The 23664-nt window shown below is 37.4% G+C and overlaps 1 long non-coding RNA gene across 1 annotated transcript in view; it reads left to right on the forward strand.

The window, feature by feature from the left end:
- LOC141397426 (uncharacterized) overlaps window positions 1–23664 on the forward strand; it is a 326171-nt gene that overhangs the window by 294284 nt on the left and 8223 nt on the right. The gene's annotated exons all lie outside the window — the stretch shown is intronic.

The raw sequence follows: 23664 nt of genomic DNA on the forward strand, positions 1-23664 counted from the left end.
ATGATAGATGGGAGACATTCATCGAGCATGTTGGATGTACGTTAGTTCCGAGGAGCAAACATAGACTCGAGACCACTACCTTGTTGCAGCAAAGGTACGTACCCGTCTAAACATTGCAAATAAAGCACAAACAGACATAATACGGAAGTTGGACATCGGTAAGCTGCAAACACAACAGAAAGCCACAGTATATTCCACTCAGCTCGCCCAATTGTTTAATCAAAGCACTAGTCCTCCCGATAACATATCAGCACAATAGCAAAGTCTTGCCCATTCCATGCAAACAGCTGCAAAATCCATACTTGGATACCGGAGACCTCCACCGAGGAATCCATGGTATGACCAAGAGTGTCGTGCTGCTACCGAAGAGAAAAATGCGGCATATAGGGCTACTCTACAATCAGTAGCAACGCGTAGCGCACGAGAGAGATATCGGGAGAAAAGGAGAGAAGAGAAACGCCTTTTCCGCAAGAAAAAGAGAGAAATGGAAAAGCGGGAGTGTGAAAAAATCGAGATGTACAGGAGCCAGAATGAAGTCCGAAAATTCTACCAAAGAGTAAAACATCAAACAGATGACTTTGGTACAGGCACATCCTCCTATATAGACCAGCAAGGTAATCTGGTAACAGATACAGATAGGAAGGAACATTTCTCCAATCAGCTGGTATCCAATAGTAGCGAAGTCGACGAAGATACCACAGATCCAATCCCAGAAAATGGTATTGAATGTATACCACCCGGCCAAGATGAGGTAAAAACAGCAATCAACCGGCTGAAGAATAATAAAGCAGCAGGAGCCGATGGCTTACCAGCCGAGCTGTTTAAAATCGGAGGCGATGCGCTGATCAGGTGTATACATCAGCTAGTTAGCACCATCTGGCAGGAAGAACGCGTACCCGACGATTGGAACCTAAGCATCCTGTGTCCCGTTCACAAGAAAGGATATAAGACTGTATGCTCCAACTATAGGGGCATAAGTCTTCTCCCTATTGCCAATAAGATAGTGTCAGGGATATTGTGTGAAGCCATTGGTCAACGAAATAATTGGACCATACCAATGTGGCTTTAGACCTGGCAAGTCTATCATTGATCAGATATTTACCCTGCGGCAAATCCTGGAGAAGACCCAAGAGATGCAGATCGACACATATCCCCCTTTTTCGATTATAAAGCAGCATTCGACAGTCCCCTCCGATCAAAGGCATTCCATGCAATGTCTGAATTTGGTATCGCCGCAAAGCTCATCCGGCTTTGTAAGATGACTTTAACTGATACTAGGTCCTCAGTCAAAATTGGAAAGAACCTCTCCGAACAGTTCAGTACCAAAAGAGGTTTCAGACAAGGAGACAGCCTTTCGTGTGACCTATTCACATTTTGCTGGAAAAGGTAATACGAGATGCAAATGTGAAAAGAAATGGCACAATTTACACTAATAGCCACATGTTACTTGCTTATGCTGATGACATAGACATCATGGGACGACCAGTTAAGGACGCACAGTGTCACGACAGTGGCCAAAAATGGTAAAAACTAAATACTTCGTTGAACAAATTTATTGATGGGGAGTGATAGAAAACATATTAATTAAGAAGAATCTGAATTTTGGTACTGATACGTGAAGTAGTTTTTGCTATATGAGGATTTAAATCCGACAATTTTAGTTAATACCTATTTTTGTGTGTTTTTTTCTAAAATTAATAAATTATATTATGCGTTAATATTTAAAATTTAAAAGTAGCGGTCGCTGCAAAAATGGTTCCTAAGTTCTCTTGGGATGTAATAAACTTGGCTACACCTTTTTTTGCATGTAAATATTAATCATATGGTGTTTACATTTACCCAAACATGTATTACTAAGTTTATTAATTTTCTGAAGCAAATTTTAAATTGAGTGGAGTGGGAAAAAAATTGTATAAAAGTGTATATCGATATTTTTTGCTGTATGAGTAGTAAAAAGTGAGTACTTCAAATATATAAAGGTCCCAGCTGCAGAGGTTTGCAGACGAATGTGCCACTTCTCTTTTTCAGCGACCACCTCACTGAGAGGATACCCCCTTTTTTAACAAATCGTTTTGCGGTGTTGGCTATAGCCCGAAAACGAATGAACCGATCATCATATATTTTTGTGGGCTTATTAAGTACCTAATAGTCTTGCTTTAAAACGAGGGAATTTTAAAAAATATAAATTTTTAAAAAAAATGTGAACAGCGAAAATCAAAATTCGATTTTTTACAAAAAATTGACCGTTTTTTGACCACTAATCGGTCAACAATTTTTTTAAAGGAAATTTCTCATATATAAAGACAAGAGTTTGATATATTCAATATGCTCACAAACAATATGAAGACTAAACACCAAATTTCAGTCATATCGGGTGGATATTGAGGCCACAACACTCAAAACACCGAAAATGAGGAGGCACGGTTCTACGGGGGCTATAGGAAGACGAGGACCTATACCGACATATTTCTGGTGGAAGGTTATAAGTCCCCCAACGGAGACTTAATACCAATTTTCAGCCATTTCGGTGTGATAATCAGGCTAAAACCTCCAAAATACCGAAAATCGGGAGGTACCGTCCTATGGGGGCTATATGAAGGCGTGGACCTATGCAGACAAATTTCATGGTGAAGGTATAATGCCCCCTGCGAAGACTAAATACCAAATTTCAGCAATTTCGGTGTAATAATGAGGCTAAAATCTTCAAAATACCGATAATCGGGAGGTACCGTTATATGGGAGCTATATCAAAACGTGGACCTAAGCACACAATTCTCTGTTGGAATGTTTGATACCTCTGCCGAAGACTAACCACAAAATCTGAATACTTTCGGTTGGTCATTGTGTCTTAAACATTCAAAATACCGAAAATCGGGAGGTACGGTTCTATGGGGGCTATATCAAAACGTGGACCGACCAACCCAAATTTTTGTCCTGAAGATTGTAAGTCAATAATAGGTACGTGTACCAAAATTGATGCACCTACGACAACTCCTTCTATTTTTGGCCACAGTTAATATGAACTCGCGACATAGTGGGACGTAACTGATACCTTTCGGAAGGTCGAAGCAGAATCTGCGAAAGTGGGTCTGGCGGTAAACGGCGAAAAGACCAAATTGATGGTGTCGACGCGCGAAGCGTCCATAGAGTTCGGACCAACTGTGGAAGTTGGTACCTACAATTTTGAGGTAGTTAAAGACTTCGTCTACCTCGGCACTGCCATAAACACAACAAACAACATCAGTTGTAAAATAAGAAGAAGAATTGTATTGGCCAACAGATTCTACTATGGTTTAAGTAAGCAATTTAAAAACAAAGCCACATCTCGTCAAACAAAAATAACACTATACAAAACGCTGATACTACCCGTGCTAATGTATGGCTCCGAAGCATGGGTACTTGAGCAAGCAGATAAGACAGTGCTTGGTGTGTTTGAGAGGAAAATTCTTCGAAAGATCTACGGGCCGATTTGCGTTGACGGTGAATATCGACGTCGTATGAACCACGAGCTGTATCTGCTATACAACGACATCAAGAATGAGCGATGATGAACCCGCTAAAAAGACGTATAAATACGGACCGCTTGGCGGTGCACGCAGAATTGGCAGGCCAAGGAATAGATGGCGCAAAGAAGTGGATGATGAGATGAAAAGGCGCGGTATTTCAGAGTGCGAAGCAACAAATAGAGAGAATTTGAGATCTTTTCTTAGTTCGGTCTATGGAACAAATGTTCTGTAATGGGCCAGCTAAGTAAGTAAGTGCACTTACTCCAGAAAAGAACAAAGTTGTTGTTTGCAACGATCCGTTTGCGAAAAAAATTTGCTTGCGAGGTACCCAGAGGTCTTGCGCACCATTTATGGAAAAACATTCAAACGTTTGAGGGGTAATTGCCAGAAAAAGGTTGGTCATCGAAGGCAGAGGAAGGACGGACAGAGCTAAATCGAAAACAAATTGTCTGACAAGGAATTCGATTAAACATTCTTGGAGTCTAAAAACTCTTACATCGATGAGACACGTTTTTGATTAATATGGAAGTGATCTATTATTTGGACTTTGTCCTTAGGAGGTCTAATGTCTTTAGATGACGTCAAACATTTTTTAGTTTAAAGTAAAACACAAAAGACCTCAAAATGTCTCCAGTCAAAATAAATCCCCAAGAGGTCTTCTGTTCATAGAAGACCTCAAGGGGTCTTCTGTTTATAGAAAACCTCAAGAGGCCTTCCGTATGTAGAAGACCTCAAAAGGTATGATGTCACAAGGTCTTCTATGAATAGGAGAACCCAATAGGTCGTTTGTCAATAGAAGACACCACTAGGTCGCTTGTCTATAGAAGACCTCAAGAGGTCTTCTGTCTATAGACGACCTCAAGGGGTCTTTTGTCTATAGAAAACCTCAAGAGGTCATTTGCCTAAAGACGACCTCAAGAGGACTACTGTCTATAAACGACCTCAAGAGGTCTTCTGTCTACAAAGACCTCAAGAGGTATGCTGTCAATCGTAGTATTGTTTCTATAGAGTTGGCTTCTGCATACAGAAGACTTCAGCAGTGTTTTTCCGCAGACGGAACACTTAAAAAGGACTTGAAGTGGTCTTATGCCTATGGAAGACCTCATGAGTTAGTATGTCAATTGAAGACATATATAGACTTAAAGTTGTTTTCAGCAGATAGAAGGCCATAAGAATTCTTCTGTCCATAAGATACCTCAAGAGGTATTATGTCAATTGAAAACTTCTTTCTATAGGATATCTAAAGTTGTCTTCTGCAGACAGAAGGCCTGAACAGGTCTTGAGGTTTCAAGAGGTCTTCTGTCTACAGACGACCATAAGATGTCTTCTGTCTTTTAAAGAACCCAAAACGTCTTCTCAAGAAGTCACAAGAGGTATTCTGTTAGTAAAGACCTCAAGAGATCCTCTGTCTATAGAGGATCTCACGAAATCTCCTTCCTGGTGAAGAACTCAAGCGGTCGCCTGTCTATAGAACAGTCCATTGAAGTCCTCACCGGGTCTTTTGTCTATAGAAGGTTCCAAGAGGTATTCTATAGAACAATCCATAGAAGACCTCACGGGATCTTTTGCCTATATAAATTTCTTCTAAATATTGAATACAAAAAGGCTTCATGAGGTCTTCTATGTATAGGAGACCCCAATAGGTCTACTGTCTATAGAAGACCTCAATACGTCTTCTGTCATTAGAATACCTTAAGAGGTATTTATTCTACAAAAGACCTTAAGAGTGTATCTGTCTATAGAACGGGCCTTCTCTCTATAGAAGACCTGAAGAGGTCTATGAAAGACCGTAAGAGCTCTTCTTTCTTAAAGGTCGTATGTCTAGATGTCTATGAAGACTTCTGCCCAGAAAACTTTAAGGAGACCTCTGTCTATAGAAAGCCTGAGGACCTCTAAAGAAGCCTCCTGTCTATAGGAGACTGAGAAAGGTATTTTGTCCATAGAAGACCTCAAGAGAATACCACTTGAGGTCTTCTATAACCAGAAGTCCTCCTGTTGGTCGTCCATAGGTTAGAGACCACACTATAGACAGAAAACCTCTTGAGGTATTCAATTGAAAGTAGACCCCTCCTGAGGTATTCTATAGAAGGAATGTTTTTAGAGAGCATCTGTAGACAGAAGGCCTTTTAAGGACTTCATATACAAAATACATAATGAGATATTTAATAAACTGAATACTTCTTTAGGCCTTTTATGGACAGAGGTACCCTGATCTACTACAGGCACAAGACCTATCGGTAGTGAGAACACTACATGATTTATCTCATAAGGTAGGTTTAAGAACTACCATCTAAAGAAAAATCATGAAGACTTCTATGAACAGAAGACCACTTGAGATCTTCTATGGACATATCGCTCATTTACTTAATGAGTGGCATAACTAAAAAAATTCGTTTTCAGAGTTAGCAATTTCTATATTTTCTACGACTTCCATTTTATCTTGTGTGAAATTTTCATGTTGATATATCTAAAACCCAGCGAGTTACAGTTCATTTACTGCGAGTTTGGCACAATTCAACAAAATTGTTTTTGAGTTTATGAAGCACTAAAGAAGATTTCTAAAGGACTAAAGGATTCTCGAGAAGTTCTATGGAGATAAGACCTCTACAAGTATTCTCTAAAAGGAAGGCCTTTTAGGGTCTGCTATGGACAGAAGATTTCTTGGGGTCTTTTATATAAGGAAGGCCTGTTGAGATCTTCAGTGGAGAGAATACCTAATTTGGCCTTCACCTCTTGATACTTTATGGATAGGAAGCTTCTTGTGGTCTTCTTTTGAGATATGACCTTTCGACCTCTGTGGCCTATAAAGATTTTCAATTTACTTATGATCTTTTAACGTTGAAATGGACAGAAGGCATCTTGAGATTTCATTAAGGGACAGTCTTTTAATGTCTTCAATTCAAAGAAGCCATCTTGAGATCTTCTTTGGACATATTAAGCCTTAATGTCTTCTGTAGAAGAAGACCTTTTGATTTCTTCTATGGATAGAATGTCAGATGAGGCCTTGGCCTCTTTATATCTTCTATGGATAGGAGGATGCTTGGGGTCTTCTTTATGGACAGAAAATCTCTGGAGATTTTCTATGGACTTATGATCCTTCCAAAGCAATGTCTGCATTGCACAGAAGGCATCTTGAGATCTACTGTGGATATATGACCCCATAAGTTCTTTAATTGACAGAAGACCTCATGAGGCCTTTTGCTAAATAAGTCTTTTGTCTGAGGAATATGTCTAGAGGTCTTCTGTATACGGTAAACCCAAGAGGCTTTTTGCCAATAAAAGACCCAAAGAGGTTTACTGTTTATAGGAGGCTTCAAAATATTTTACTTAAGTAATTGGCCACCGTGGTGCAATGGTATGTACACCCGCCTTGTACGCAGAAGGTCGTGGGTTCGATTCCCCGGCTAGGCAACATAAAATTTTCAACGGTGGCAAAATACCCCTCAGTAATGTTGGCGGCTTTTCCTGAGTATTTCAGGCATGGATAACTTCTCTACAAGTGGTGTCTTAGGACACGCCGTTCGGACTCGGCGATAATTGAGCTTAATATGAAACGGGGGTGCACTCACTGATATGAGATAAGTCTCCCTTGTCCTACCTGGGATGTTTGTGGAACAATTATAAGCACTTGGCAAGCAATTCGTTATCGAGAATAAGCAGGAGGTTCATATCGTTGAACTAATAATGAAATAGGAGTGTGCTCTTTGTTATGCCTATTCCCTTGCCCTTCGGTTTTTTTAAAAAAATATGGTAACCAAAGGCCACAAAAAACGTAAATTATTTAAGTATTTTTAAGAACAACAAAAGGCCAAAAATGGGTTTATTTTTTAAAGATTTTCAAAGGCAAGAAATGTCCTTACCCATAATTTTTATAAGAATTTTAAGCTTAAGTTTTAAAGGACATTCGAAAATACCAATATCCACAATATTAGGTGGAGAAGTTTTTTGACCACTGGGAACCTGAAACACTTAAATATCTGAAACCAGGCGTTATCGCTATATATGGGACTTTACCACAACGTGGGTATATATCCATAATTAGTCTTGATTACTGAATGCCAAATTACACCTAATTCGGGAAGAAAATGTAGCTAAAAACCTCAAAATACCTGTAATCGGGGCTATACCCAAACGTGGACCGACCTGCCTGCAAACAAAAGGCGCACTTTTCCAAATGTCAGCGTCTTTTCTCAATTTTTGTGGATCCTTTACCCTGATCAAGAATGTATATACTTTATAGTATCACAAACGGGAAAATAAACATAATATATCATCCATACTAAGGTCTAGCGTATAAAAATTATTTGCCCTATATTGAAAAAAAACAGCTCTGTTCTATTCGTGACTTAATAAACTTATTTGAATTTTAAAATGTGGCCATATTTTATAAAATGCCAACTGAGCAACAGAATAGTAAATTTAGCATAAAGCAGATAATTTTTCTGCTAAATTTCTCAGGTTTTCCAACTCAACAACAGCAACGATAAAATGTAATTCATTTCAATTTCCCTTTTTATTGCCAACAAATTTCTTCGGTACTGCAAAATTATGATAACCACCGTTAAAAGTTTTAATTAAAATTCTTGCCAAACATTTATTTGCGCATCACAATCCATCCGCGCTTCCCCGCATTGAAGCGGGCAACAAATATTTTTCTGTTTGCAAATTTCTTAGAAAACAATAAACCATTGGGAAATTTAAATATGAAAATGTTTTTGCTTTACTTTGAAGAGAAAAAACGAAAGAAAAATTACCAAAGAAAATTGCGCTACTCTTGTTGGTGAGGAAAAACACAGGTACAAAAATGAATAGCTTTTAACTTTGTTTTAATGCAGGTGCAGAAAATGTTTGTTGTTTGAACATTAGGGTTAGTCACAACAAAGAGGAGAAAAGCTTTAAACAATTTTATAGCACTTTTGAAAAATTTTTGCTATTGTGAATACCCCTATTCTAAAGTTGTAGTATATAAAATTTAAGCACGCTATCTAACTTTCATGCTAGCAAGTGAGCATTGATATGCCACCACGACCATCACCACCATCGCCACCAGGGCAATAAACCTTAACACGAACAATAATCTAAATATAAAAATGCACGAAATTGCTTTACATGCATAAAACCACAAATTTTGTATTGAAAATATCCATAAAAACTTGAGTATCAATAAAATTCTATAGTAGAAAATGCAAACGGCAACATTTTCAGTTTCATATGGCATAGCAAAGCAATTACCATCGGAATTATGCAGTTTTATAGTCACACATACGAAAACTATAGTTGTGGGTGATAGTGTTGTTACTGGTGGTGGTAGGGAGAGCGTGAGAGAAGGGGGATTGGGACATAAATTGCAATGTATGTAAATGCATATATGCATATGTTTATGTGGAGGAAGGTCTTACTTGGAGAGAAAGAACAACAATTCCATAGTTTGAAAATTTTTGCTGCAAAACTTTAATTTTGCAGGCAACATTTTAAAGGCAATTATTGTTATATTATTTCTTTAAGGCGAATTGAAACATAGGGCGCCTCTTAAAGACAGAAAAAAATATAAAATAGAAATTTTGCCAGTTTGGGCTCTGAACCTCCGAACAACGTCCGCCGAACCTCCAAACAAAAGCCTCTGAACCTCCGAACAACTTCTTCCGAGCTTCCGAACAAACTTCTCTGTACATCCGAACAAACTTCTCTGTACCTCCGAACAACCTCTTCGGAACATCCGAACAAACCCTCTGAAGCTCCGAACAACCTCCTCCGAACCACACCCCTTCGAACAACCTCCTCCGAACTACCCCCCTCAACTTGCATTTTTCTCCTCCATCATCAAAACCTGTTCGCTATTAGTATTCATTTTACTGCGGAAAATGGATGAAAGGGAATAATGTTAAAATTATAAAAACGGACTTGTCTCAATCATACCGCTTTTAGTGAATTAGACGATTACCGAGTTGTGGTGAGTATGAATAGTGGTGAGTACGAATATTAAAAGTTATCTCTCTCTCTTTTTTGTACTCACTTACTGCTACTCGCTGTTTGTGAATTGAATGCATAAGGGTTATTTGTATGTGTGAATGTCTCATGAGTGGCTTTTTTTGCATTCATACAGATGTTTAGTCACCAATATACATACATTTTAAGGTCCTCTAGAGCAGCGTTAAGCAAGAGAGCGCCCACGTGTGCTCAATGAACTTTTCTCTTTCCACACACACAAATAAACCAATTAAAAAAGCATGCACTTACACCAGGTATCGGCACCAATACAAAAGCATTGTTTGCGGCCTCACGCATACGACTCTCTCTCGCTCTCTCCACAAACAGCGTGTGCGTTAATGCATTGCTAAAATTAAAAATCATTGAAACAAGCGACAACAGAACATTCTTCATTGACTTCTGAACGAAGACTGAGTGGTGGTTGTTCTGTTGTTATTCTCATCAAGGGCACGTGTGCTCCTTTTTGCCGGATGCTGACTTACACAATGACGCTTCGTAAAGTATGCAATAGAAAAAAAAACAGTCGATATGTCTGAAGAGCTGCCCAACTAACTGCGAAACCGGTCACATAATTTGGTGGCTGTGTGGGTTCGAGTCTTTGGCTTTCCTTTTTCACTTGCAAAAAATGTCGATCATTAAGCTTAACTCTAAACGAGAAAATTAATAAAAAAAACTATTGTCTATCGCTGTCCTAGAACAATGCTCGGTAATGTTTCGCTCAATAAAAGTTTCTCTCTCAAAACACACAATTAAACCAATTGAAAAAATTACTCAAACAATGACACCCCCTAAAGTATGCAGTAAAAAAGTATGGTGCATATCGCTGTTCTAGAGCAGCGTTAAAAAAGAGAGCGCACACGTGCGCTCAGTAAACGCTTCTCTCTCCGCACACACAATTCAACTAATTGAAAAAGCATGCACTCTCACAATGACACACCCAAAAGTATGCAATACAAATAGATGGTGCCTAACGCTGTTGTAGAGCAGTGCTCACCAGCGAGCCCTTGCTGAGAGCAAGTGAGCGTAACTTTCAATGTGAAACACACATTAATGTATAATCACTTGTTCTCAGTAAGTGCTCGCTGGCGATCACTGTTCTAGAGTAATGGTAGGCACCATATTTTTCTATTGCATACTTTAAGGGGGTGTCATTGTGTGTGTGAGAAATTTTTACACACACAATTACAAAAGTAACTCACACTGCCGAGCATTGTTCTATAGACAGACGACTTTTTCAGCTATATAGTAGCCAAGATGCCTCCTGAAGTCTTCACTATTTAGGTCCTCAATGGTCTGTATGTCGTTTGAACTTTTCTATATAACTACTAAGGTCATAAAAAGTTAGCATACATCTTTCGCTCGTTTATAAATAAAAGGCTTCGGAAGATCCTCCATAGCCGGAAAGCCCCTTAAGGCCTTCTATGCCTCTCTACCTCTTAAGGTCTTCTCTACTCGTAAGACCTCTTGAGGTCTTAACATGGCAGAAGATTTCTTGGGATATTTTAAGGACTGGCAGAAGATTTTCTAAGATCATCTATGAACAAGTAGTCTTTGGATAAAACATCACTTAAGGTCTTCTCTAGCCAGAAGACTTATTGAAGTCTCCTATAGATGGACGATCTTTTGAAGTCTTCTACAGACAGAATTCTATTGAGATCTTCTATGAACAGTAGGTCTCTTTTGGAATTCGATGGACAGAAGACAGACCTCTCTAGCTCTTAAGGTCTTCTCTAGGGATAAGACCTCTTGATGTCTTAACATGGCAGAAGATTTCTTGGGATATATGAACAGGTAGTCTTTAGAAAAAAACACCACATGAGGTCTTCTCTAGACAGAAGACTAATTGAGGTCTCCTATAGATGGAAGTTCTTTTGAAATCTTCTATAGACAGAAGGAAGAACAGGAGGTCTCTTTTGGAATTCGATGGACAGAAGATAGAAAGCTTGAAGACGTCTATGGATAGGAGACCACTTTGCTTACAGAAAGATTTTTCACAGAAAAGAAGACCTTTTTTGGTCTCCTAGAGATGGACGATCTTGTGACGTCTTCTGTAGATAGAAATCCTTTTGAGGTCTTGCATGGACAGGAAGCCTATAGATAAAAGACTTATCCAGGTCTTGTGTGAACAATGGATCAAGGTCTTATTGAGGTCTTCTGAAAACTGAAGAGCTTATAAGGTTTTTCATAGACAGAATGTATCTTAAGAACGTCTATGGACGGAAGGCAGAAAACGTATTTTATGGACAGAAGACCTTTTAAGTTCGTTAGTGTACAGAATACCTCTTGAGGTCATCGACGTACACAAGACTCCTGGTGTCCTCTAAAGACAGAATACCTCTTGATGCCCCATATCGAAGGAAGATTTAGTTGTGATCTTCAATAAACAAAGGCCTCTTGAGGTGTTCTATGGTTAGAAGACATCTTGTCGTCTTCTATGAAGATTTTTTGTGGTGTTAAATAGAAGACCTGCAGTATTTATATGGACAGAAGACCGGGAGGACTTATATGTACAGAAGGCACAATGAGATTTACTATCAATATATTTTGGACAGAATATTTGTTGAGGACTTCAATAGAGAGAAAAACCTCTTGAGGTCATCATTGAACGGAATATCTCTTGGGGTCGTCCATGGACAGTTAAATAACTTCAGTCGTCTGTAGACAATAGAAGATTTTTGTCTGTAGACAACAGAAGACGCCTTGTTTTCTCAACAGGAGAACTCTTGAGGTCGTCTGTAGTCAACCTTAAACCTCTTGAAGTCATCTATGGACATCAGAAGTCCTCTTGTGTTCATCTACTGGCAATAGTAGACCTGCTAAGGTCGTCTAGAGAAGACCTCTAGAGGTCGGCTATAAACAACAACAAATACCACTTGATGTCGTCTGTAGATAAAATAAGACCTCTTGAAGTCGTCTATAGACATGAAGAGACCACTTGTATTCATATACTGGCAACAGTGGACCTGTTGAGGTCGCCTATAGATAATAGTAGACTTCTTGAGGTCGTATGTAGACAACAGAAAACCTCTTGAGGTCGTTTATAGACAACAGAAGACCACTTAGAGACGCTTGTAGTTAACTGGGAACCTCTTAAGGTCGTCTATAGACATGAGAAAACCTCTTTTGTTCATCTTCTGGCGACAGTAGACTTTATGAGGTCAACTAAAGACAAGAAAAGAGGTCGTCTGTAGACAAAAGAAGAACTCTTGAGACGTCTGTATACAATGAAGAGTTTTTAATGTCGTTTGTAGACAACAAAAGGCCTCTTGAGGTCGTTTATAAACAATAGTAGACCTTTTGAGAACTTCCATAGACAACAGAAGAGCTCTTGAGGCCGTTTGTTGAAAACAGAAGGCCTCTTGATGCCGTCTGTGGAAAACAGAATAGCTGTTGAGGCATCTGTAGAGAAGGAAGAGTTTTGAGGTAATTTTCAGACAGTAGAATGCATCTTGTGGTCGTCTATAGACTTTAGAAGACTTCTTGTGTTCATCTACGGCAGCAATAGACCCGTTGAGGTAGCCTATAAATAAAAGTAGACCTTTTGAGAACTTCCATAAATCACCGAAGACCTTTTGAGGCCGTCTGTAGACAACAGAATTTCTTTTAAGGCGTCTATAGACAACATAGTATATTGTGAGGCATCTTTATACAAGAGGAGACTATTTGATGTCATCGGTAGACCACAGAATACCTCTTGAGGCGTTTGTAGATACCACACACAGAATAGCTTTCGATAGTTTTAATCGCAACAGAAGACCTCTTGAAGTCTGTAGAACTCTTGAAGTCGTCTATGGACATATGAATACATTTGTTCGTGTTTTTTAGACAAATGGAGGCTCCTTGAGGCCGTCTATAGACAATAGTAGACCTCTTGAGAGCTTCATTAGACAACATAATACCTTGTGAGGTCGACTAAGATTGTTGGCTTTCTGAGTTATATGTGGGCAGCGGAAGATATCTTAAGGTCTTCCCAATAGGTCACCTCTAGTGCGATTCTCTAAATAATTTTTTGAGTTAACGATAATTGTCGGTAAAATTAAAATGCTTATAATTTCGGTAATTACATCGGTAATTCGGTAAGTTAGCGACGAATAAAAAGCAGTTCTACCGATAGCAAGAGTGATGTCAATTTTTATTTGAACTTTTCATTCATAATTTTGCGTTTTTATTTTCAATTCAATTTTATTTACCGAATTTTGTCGGTAACTCAAAAATGTGTTAGAGAATCGCCCTACTGATGGAAGTCTTCAATAGACAATAGAAATCCTCTTGAGGTCGTATATTGAAACCAGAAATCCTTCCCATTTATAGACAACAAAAGACCTCTTGAGGTCATCAATTATCAACAGGAAGCCTGTTGAAATCTTCTATAGACAACAGAATACCTCATGAAGACCACTGAAGAACCTCTTGAGAACTGCTACAGACAACAGAAGATTTTCTAAATTACTCTTTAGACCACAGAAGACCTGTTTAGGACGTATGTATATAGACAACAGAAAAACTTTGAGGCTGCCTAAAACCTCTTGAGGTCTTCAATAGACATCAGATGACATCTATAAGCTTTCTATATACAATGGAGAACCTCCTGAAGGATGAATGCCTCTGGAGATCTGCTATAGACATCTATGGGGAACAGAAGATCTCTTGAGATCGTCTATGTTAACATCTCCTTTAGGGGTAGTTTACACTACATGTAAATGTCATATGACATGCAATTTTCCGTTGTTATATATTCGCAAATATGTGTAATATTGGAGATTTTCCTTACGCCATTTACTCTGTGCGTCCACACCAGCAAAAATGTAAAAAAACTACGTCTCCGTGGGTAAATATTGAATGTTTTTATTTCGTGTCATATGACATTGATAGATAGTGTAAACTACCTCTTAGACAACAGAATACCTCTTGAGGACCACTGGAGAACCTTTGAGGTCTTCTACAGACAACAGAAGACTTTTTGAGGTCGTCTAAAAACCAAAGAATACCTCTTTCGAGGCCGTCTAAAACCTCTTAAGATGTTCTATAGGCAAAATTTGAGCAATTTTCACACAATAGTTCTAGTCCATTTAACCCGCTAAATATTATCTGATAATCACATTAAATTGCTAGCTACTTATCTGTCGTAAACCCAAACCTTACATAGCATTTCGCGCCGATCAGACTACCATTTCGACCTACAGAGCCGCTACAAAATTGGATACAAATTTTGTTTTTGGTCCATGAATTTTGGTATACCACATGGGGGGTCTACGAAGAATATTTCGCGGTGTTACATGAATTTAAAAAAAAAAAAAAACAAACTTATAATACCTTTCCACATTGTGGTGTAGGGTATAAAAACTAAGAAAACAGACGAGTTTATGTGGCGAAATCTAAAATCTTAAGTACATTAAACAAATAAAATGTTTTATCCCACATTACATTTGAGCAAAAACAAAAAATGTCCTCCCCCGTCAGTGCCCCATATAGTTTTTATTCTTTCTGGCAAATGTGTATTATTTGCAACGGTAAAAGTAGCACACATTTAGTATATTTATATATGGAACAATATCTCGAGAGCTCTTTTTATGTGTCGAACAAAATGCATTCTCATGTTTACATACATATGTATGTACAATGTACATACATAGGTAGATATTGACATATTCAACCTCATTCCATTTTGCTATTTCTGGATATTGCGACAGGCAAACTATAAAACGTTATAGAGAACAATGAAACAAAATATTTACTTTTTATGCGGTGGCAACAAAAACACACACATACACATGCACACTCAACAAAACCGTTTGTTTACAATATCCAAAGAAAACAAAATGCTTTGTAGTCAAGTTTATTGCATTGCGTTATGTTGTCAGATACATATGTATGTAGTTGTATGTATGCGTGCAATAATTGTTGACTTGGGTAACAAATATGGAACGGAATTCTAATATTGAAGATAGTACATGAAGAAGTTTATGTATGTATATGAACGTATATATTTTGTTTGGCTTAATGTATAGATTAGCCACGGATCGAGATCGAGTAGTAAAAGTAATGTGTGGTATTCGGCCTTATGTTTTTGTGTAGTCATCATTGTTTTGAAATATGTATGTACGTACCCACTATACAATTTTTACCAAAATCGTACCGAATTCGGACGAAATCTCTGCACAAGTTTCCATTTCTGATGCCGTCTTCGCATGCAAAACATGTCCGTTTTTGTGTGAAGCGGTTCGCAGAATTCGGAACAATTTGTCGAGGGAAATTCGAAAAGAGCAGTCGAGTTTCCACAAAAATTAGTTTCGAATTCTGAAGAAAATTCGTAAAAAAAATTTGAAGTAAATTCTGATTTTGGTAACAATCTCGGGCAAAACTCTGAAGAAGTATTCGAAAATGTGCAGAAAATGGAATACATTTCGGAGATGTGTTTCGAGATTCCGGAAAGTTTCGGAACTTATTCTAAAAAATTTGCTATGTTCTATCCGAAAGTCGGAAACTATTCTGATGTTTCATTAGATGTTCCAAATATATTCGCCCAAAGTTCTTAATCTTTATTCGGATTTGATTCGAATTTCTTGCAATTTAAAAAAGAACTTCTTTATTTAAGCTATATACCTATGTTTATAATTACAATGTGGATTTATTAATGAATGAATAATATTCATCGCTGCTGCCCGCAAAAATTGCAAAATTATAGGCGCAGTCCTTCCTGATAAAGTTTTCGAATACTTTTATTTTATTTTTCTAAAATATAATTAAAAATATTGATTATTCCATTATGTGTTTGCAAACTTACAATTTTAATTTGCGATTTAAATAACAAAATAACTTGTTCCGCTACGTCTTTGTCAATTAACAGTTGCTAAATAACTTAAAAAACAAACCACAGCATGCAAACAAAACAAAAACTCTACCTTGTCTTTGTAGTTCTTAAAATAATCTCTCTGGGAATTTACTAGCGAGAATTTTACACATGTATGTATGTAGTTGGTTACATTTTAAAACATCAAAAATAGTTACCGGTAAAATCGGGCAGATTATGAAAGAGGACACTATAAATTTATTTATTAAACGTAGAAATTATTTGTTAACATTGGTATACCCTTCTTCCCAATGTGAGAAGGGTGTTATAAGTTTGTTTTGCTAAAAATTCATGTAACACCTCGAAGTATACGTCGCAGACCCCCAATGTTATATACCATTTTTCATATCTCAGGGAGTTAAAGCGATATAGCGATGTGAAAAAAAATCGTCAAACAAATGTCGAAAACTCAGTTCTACCATTTTTTACCTGCAGAAATTTGTCTGGTAGCCTGTGGTAAAAGAAAGGGGTGATCTCTCTCCTCTCTCACTCTCTTAAAAATTGCTGCCAGTTTTACCACTTTTTGGGGTTAAGGAACGCTTTGCAGGTTAAAAATGGTAAAAATGGTAACCACAGGTAAGTAAAGGAATACAACTATTGTAATCAAACTCCAGGCCGCAATTATGCACCGATCGTCGGTTTCACATCAGAATGGATCGCTATTGTTATTGGTGATGATCGTGAAATATTTAGGGGGTGAAATGGGCCAAGAACAAAATTTTGATCTGAATTTGTATCTGCTCTGTAGGTCGCGATCATAGTCCGTTCAAGTGTGAGCTTGTGGCAATAAAGAAGCTTGCAATTTCACATGATGATCAAATAGTTTTTAGTGAGTGAAATGGACCGAAACTTTTGTGTGAAAATTGGAAAAATCTATAAAAATAAAAATCAAATGTCGTTCGTTGGTAATGGCATCAGTTGAGAACGGCTAAACCGATTTGGGTTACAGAAATTAGTAAAATGTGCGCCATAACCCGAAGTAGGTTCTTGTGCAAAGATAATTTTAACACGCCCACTTTTACGACAAGTTTTTTCAATTTTCTGTTTTTATATTTTCTGCAAAAACTACTAAACCGATTTTTCAAATGCTGGTATGAACTTTTTGGTATACAGACTTTCCGGCAGGCATTTGATTTTTGTTTCTAAATTTGTACGCGAATTTGAAACGATGGACAAGAAATGTAACTGCAATGAAAGAGAAGACAAAATTTGCTGTGATTTGAAGGTATACTAGTCGTAACACCGTTTACTTTTCATTCATATTTTGCAGTTTTTCTAAAAAGGTTTGGATTTTTAATACATTTTTAATTTTTCCTGTCATAATTAATTTATTTCGATAAATTCTCTCATTTGTTAGAGATGGGACACATTTTATCGTCGTTCTGAGATTAATTTAAATTGAATTTGAACGAACGAATTTAAATAATTAAAATTGAACGAACAACATCGTTCTCAAAATTGTGTATGGGAAATGAGGTAATTATATCGTAATTTGGGTTCGAACAACGAATATAGAGCGAATTAGCCTTAGTATGAACAAGGCATTAGGTTTTTACGGAAAATAAATTTCAACACGCTTTTTTACGCCCCCTTTTTTATATTTTTGATTTTAATCTTTCCTACAAAAACTACTGAACCGATTTTCCTGAAATTGTCAGGGAATATACAGGTATGGTCCACGGTTAAAATAGGATACACATTTAATTGAATTTATTTTTTAAACATGCTTTATTTACAAGAATTAGGAATGTGCCGGTTTGAAAATTAATTTGCGAGACAATTGTGGTTGTGTCTCCGATCTTACGTACTTATTTGGGACCCACAGACTTGACAACGCCCACACATCTACAAAACTACTGAACCGATTTTACTGAAATGTTCAGGTAACGTACAGGGATGTCCTCCGGTGAAAATAGGCTGCATACTTTGTTTGATATTTAAAAACACTACATTTGCAATTACAAATTAATCTAGAATCTAGGTACTTCTTTTGGGCCTAAAGACCCGATCACGCCTACTTTTTTAAATATGTTATATCTCCAAAACTACTTAACCCATGTTCATGAAATTTGAAATTGCTCAAGGTTTGCCGTGGCAGTTTATACTTTATGAATTTCAGAGGAAATCTAAGGTACATTGTGTAGTTGACTGTATCCTTAATTTTTGGGCGATTCTGTATCTGTGGACCAGAATCGGAGAAAAAGTGTAAAAATTGAATATTTTCAAAAGTGTTTTGCTATTTTTACCATTAAGAACCGTTCATAGACATTTCGCATGTTCCAGAAAGTTGTTTAGTGATGCCTTTGCTACAATATCTTGGTTGGTTGTTTTATTGAATTTTGAAAGGTTTAGTATCTATGGAGCAGAAGCCGAGAAAAGAGGATAAAAATCGCAATTGTTTTGCTATTTTGACCATTAAGATCCGTTTCTACAGAGTTCGTATATTCTAGAAAGATGTTTATTGAGATTTGAGGTACATTTTGTAGTTGGTTGTTTGCTTCCAATTTGACCGGTTTGATAGATGTATAATAAAACTTGAGAAAAAATTGTAATAGAAATTTGAACATGGCGATTTTGACCTTGCAGATGAAGTTTGATGGATTATATGTGTTCGCAATTTTTGTTCTTTCGGAGAAGAGAAACACTTCTTGTCTTGTGAAATACCTTATGATTTTTTATTAGAACACATTTTCGTGTTTCTGAATTTGAGAGAATATAATCTCCAGGTACGCTGATTTACTAAGAATATAAACATAGGTATATAAATACCTTGCAATGTGCATTTGTAATGAACTTAGCCTATACGAATATTTACACATATTTCAATACTATGGCTGAGGCAGTAGAGACCATTATCATAAAGGTTATGCAGATTCTTTTAAAAGTGTATCATATGTATAAATATGATATATCGATATACATATGTTATATCGACCTACATATATATGTCTATATAATGCTTACCATGACAGCGAAACAATCTTTATAAGGGATTAGTTTTCAGTTTTTGCGACAATAGCTGTTGCATTAGCATAAGTCGTAAACGTGGCTTAAACTTAGTGTAAGTTCTATTATAGAAATTGTTAAACCATAATTACATACATATTACAAAAATATTGTAAATAAAAGAACGGAAGAAAATAAAACGAACAGAAAAGAGGAAATATTAGGCACTGGAAGTTCAAGAGAAATTTTATAAAAACAGATAGGGAAAATAGCAAATGCAACAGTAAGCAGTGGGCTTGAATGCAGAATAGTTCTTGGGTTATTCTATAGGCAAAATAAATATTGACACTTTATTGAAGAAGGGAAGGCCTCTCATGGTTTTCCTTATACAGAATACCACCTGAAGTCGTTTATAAACAACATAAGACGTCTTAAGTCTTCTATAGCCAAGCTCTTCAGCTTTCCTGCTCTTGAGATTATTTCTAGATAACAGAAGACCTCTAGAGGCAATTTATAGGCAACAAATGACCTCTTAAGGTCTTCTATGGACAACAGAAAACCCTTTGAGGTCGTCCTCTTGACGCCTTTTAGAGACAACAGGAGATTTACCAAAGTCTTTTTAAGACAACAGAAGATTTCCCAAAGTCTTCTAGAGACAAGCGAAGAGCATTCGAGGTTTTCTTTGGATACCAGAGTTCCACTTGAGGTCTTCTTAAGGCAAGAGAACACTTTTTAAACTCTTCTATGGAGGTAACATCGTCTATACAATGTAAGACCTTTCGAGATCGTCTACAGGTAAAATATGACTTCTTACGGTAGTCTATTGACAACATTAGATCTTCTGCAGACAACGGAAGACCCCTTGATGCCTTCTATAAACAACAGAACAGTTTTTGAGGTATTCTATAGATAACAGAAGACGTTTTGAGGTGGTCTATGGATAACAGGAGACCACTTGAGGTCTTCCATAGACAACAGTGAACCCGTTGATATGACCTCATTGATAAAGAAAGATAACTTCTTGTATTATATAAACAACAGAACACCACTTTAGGACGCCTATAGACAAATAACAATTTCTTGAAGTTTTCTACAGGCAACAGAAAACCAGTTGAGGTCATATATAGACAACGTAAGCCCTCTTAGAACGCCCATATAGAACAAAAGACTCCTTGAAGAGATTCACAGTTAACAAAAGATATCTTAAGGATGTTTATAGACAACGGGGAACCTCTTGAAGAAACAACAAAATACCCCTTGAAGTCTTCTTTAAACAACAATACACCTAGTGTTGGTATCCTTTACAGACAATAAAACCTCTCTTATGTTTCTGTACATATGAAGACTATAGACAAAGACCTAGGGAGGCGTCTCGAGTTCTTATTTAGGAACAAGAAGACCTCTTAAGGTCATCCATAGACATAAGAGGATCCCTTGAGGTCGTCGATAGACAATAAAGGTTTTGAGTTCTGCCATATACAGAAACAGACCTCCTGTGGTTTTCATTAGTCAGAGGAACATTTTTGAGATCTTCTATAGACAATAGAAGGCATCCTGAGGTCTCCTGTAAACAGAAGAAGAACACTTGTTGCCTTCAGACAGAAAAAATGTCTCTCGAAGTCTTCAAAAGACTGAAGAAGAGTAGAAGACTTAACTATAGGTACCAGAAGATCTCTTGACGTCTGTAGACAAAGCAAGACATCTTGAGGTCTTCTATAGCCAAAAAGATCTCTTGATGTCACTTATAGAAAACTGATGTATATCTATCTATAGACAACAAAAGATCTCTTGAGACCGTCTATGGACAACAGCCCTTTGAAGTCATATTTATACAACAGACCTCGTGAGGTCTTCTTTACACAAAAAAAAAACGCTTGAATTCTCCTGTAGATAACAGACGACTTCTTGTGGTTTTCTATAGACAAAAAAAAAACAGAGTTCTTCAGGTATTTTACAGACCACAGAAGAAGATCTCTTGAGTCGTCTATAAATAACAGACGAGATCATCTTTAGGCAACAAAAGGCCTTTTGGCGCCTTTTTCTAGATAACAGAAGACCTCTTGAGGTCCTAAGGTGTTCCAAGAACAACAGAAGGCCTCTTGAGTTCTTTTATAGAGAACAAAAGACCCCTTGCGGTCTTCCGTAGACAACAGAAGATCAGTTGAAGTCGCCTATATCTTGAGATCGAATCGGATATATAGATAAGAGATCTAAAGATAAAAGAAGACCTCTTGAGATAGTCTTTAAACCTCTTGACGTCGTATATAGACAACAAGAAAGCTTTCGAGGTCATCAACAGAAAAAGGTATACCTCTTGAGATCGTCTCTAAAGAGACTTCTTGACGCCGTATATATGCAACAATCAACCTTTCGATGTCATCAACAGAAACCTCTTAAGGTCATCCATAGACAAGGGAAAACTTCTTAAGGTCTTATTTAGACAACCGATGTCTTCTTGAGATCTTGCTTGGACATCAAAAAACACCTTAAAGTCTTTTATAGACAACAGGAGACCTCTTGAGGTCTTAGGCAACAGAAAACTTCTTGAATTCTTCGTTGGACAACAGAAGTCCTCTTGAAGTCAGAAGTCTTTAGAAAAACAAAGAAATTTTATGGTCTCGCAGAGACAACAGAACACCTCTTAACGTTTTTTATTGACAACCGGAAACCCCTTCAGGTCCCCTACATACAGAAGAAGACCTCTAGTGGTCTTCTATAGACAGAAGAAGACTTTTTGATGTCTTTTCTAGACAATAAAAACCCATCTATAAGTTCTATGCACAGAAGAAGACCTCTAGAGATATTCTATAGACAGAAGAATACCCCTGGACGAGTGACAGAAAGAGACTTTTTGACGAATTCTATAGACGGAAGAAGACCACTTGATCCCTACTGTAGAGAGAAGAAAATATGTTGAGCCCTTCTATAGACAAAAATGGACACCTTGGGATAATCTATAGACAGAAGAAGACCTCGTAAGGTATTTTATAAACAGAATAAGACCATTTGAGGTTGTCTATATACAAAAGAAGACTTCTTGTGGTCTTCCTTAGACAGAGGAACCTCTCCTGAGGTATTCTGTAGACGGAAGAAGATTTCTTGTGGTATTCTATAGGAAAATGCGACACTTTGAGGACTTCTATTGACTGAAGAAGATCTCTTGAAATCTTCGATGGAGAGAAGAAGACCTCTTCAAGTATTTTATAGACAGAAGAAGGCCCGTGGACGTCTTATTTAGAGAGAAGAAGAAAGAAGACTCTTTGACGTCATCTATGATCGGAAAAATACCTCTTGATGCATGCTGTAGACCGAGGAAACTATTTTGAGTTCTTCTATAAACAAACAAGACCTTTTGAGATCCTCTATTGATTGAATAAGACCATTTGAGGAAGACCTATTGAGGTCATCAATAGACAGAAGCAGCCCCCTTGTGGCCTTCTATATACATCAAATACATTTTGAGGTCTTTTTTAGACAGGAGAACCCTCCTCAGACAGAAAAAGAACTGTTTAGATCGTGTATAGACAAAATAAGTCTCTAGTCTACTGATAATAGAATAAGCTTTGAGGTGGTCTACAAACAACAGAAGACCTCTTGAGGCTGTCCATTCTCTATACTGACAGAAAGAATTCCTCGTGAGGTCTTCTCTAGACAGAATATGACTTCTTGAAGACTTTTATAGAAACAAGAAGACCTCTTGAGATCCCCTGTAGAATGAGGCGTAAGAAGACATCTGGACAGAAAGAGACATTCTGAGGTCTTCTTCTGTCCATAGAAAATCTCAAGGAATCTTCTTCCCTCCAACCAAGACCTTCAGAAGTCTTATTCTGTCTACAGAAAGCAAAAGTAGTCTTATTTTCTTCGACGAAGATGACTTCAACAAGAGACCTGAAGAGGTTTTCTATGTATAAAAGGTTTCCAGAGGTATTCTTTCTTCTGAAGATCTTGAGATCTTCTATAGACAGAAGAAAATCACTTCATGCCTTCTGTAGACAGATAATGACCTCTTGAGATATTCTATAGATGGAAAACGAAAGTCAAACGCTTTTGGTATTCTCCAGAGGGAAAAGACATGAGGGAAAAGACATGAGGACTTCTTCTGTTAACAAAAGCCCTCAAAAGCTTTTCTTCTCTCTACAGAAAGAACATTTTAAGATGTAGAAGACCACTTAAGGGTAGCCAGAATACAACATCTTACAGTCTTCTATAGACAGATAGAAAGAAGGAGACCTCCTGAAGTTTTCTATAAACAGAAGAGGATTCCTTAAGGCATTCCTACCACAGAAGACTGCAGAAGTTCTTGTGAGATAAACTTCTACAGAGAACGCAAAACCTCCTAGTTTTTAATGCGCAACAGGGAACCTATTCTTAGAT

This window comes from Musca autumnalis, unplaced genomic scaffold, assembly GCF_047663935.1.
Source record: "Musca autumnalis isolate F117 unplaced genomic scaffold, ASM4766393v1 scaffold_1, whole genome shotgun sequence".
In the NCBI taxonomy this organism is placed as follows: Eukaryota; Metazoa; Arthropoda; class Insecta; order Diptera; family Muscidae; genus Musca; species Musca autumnalis.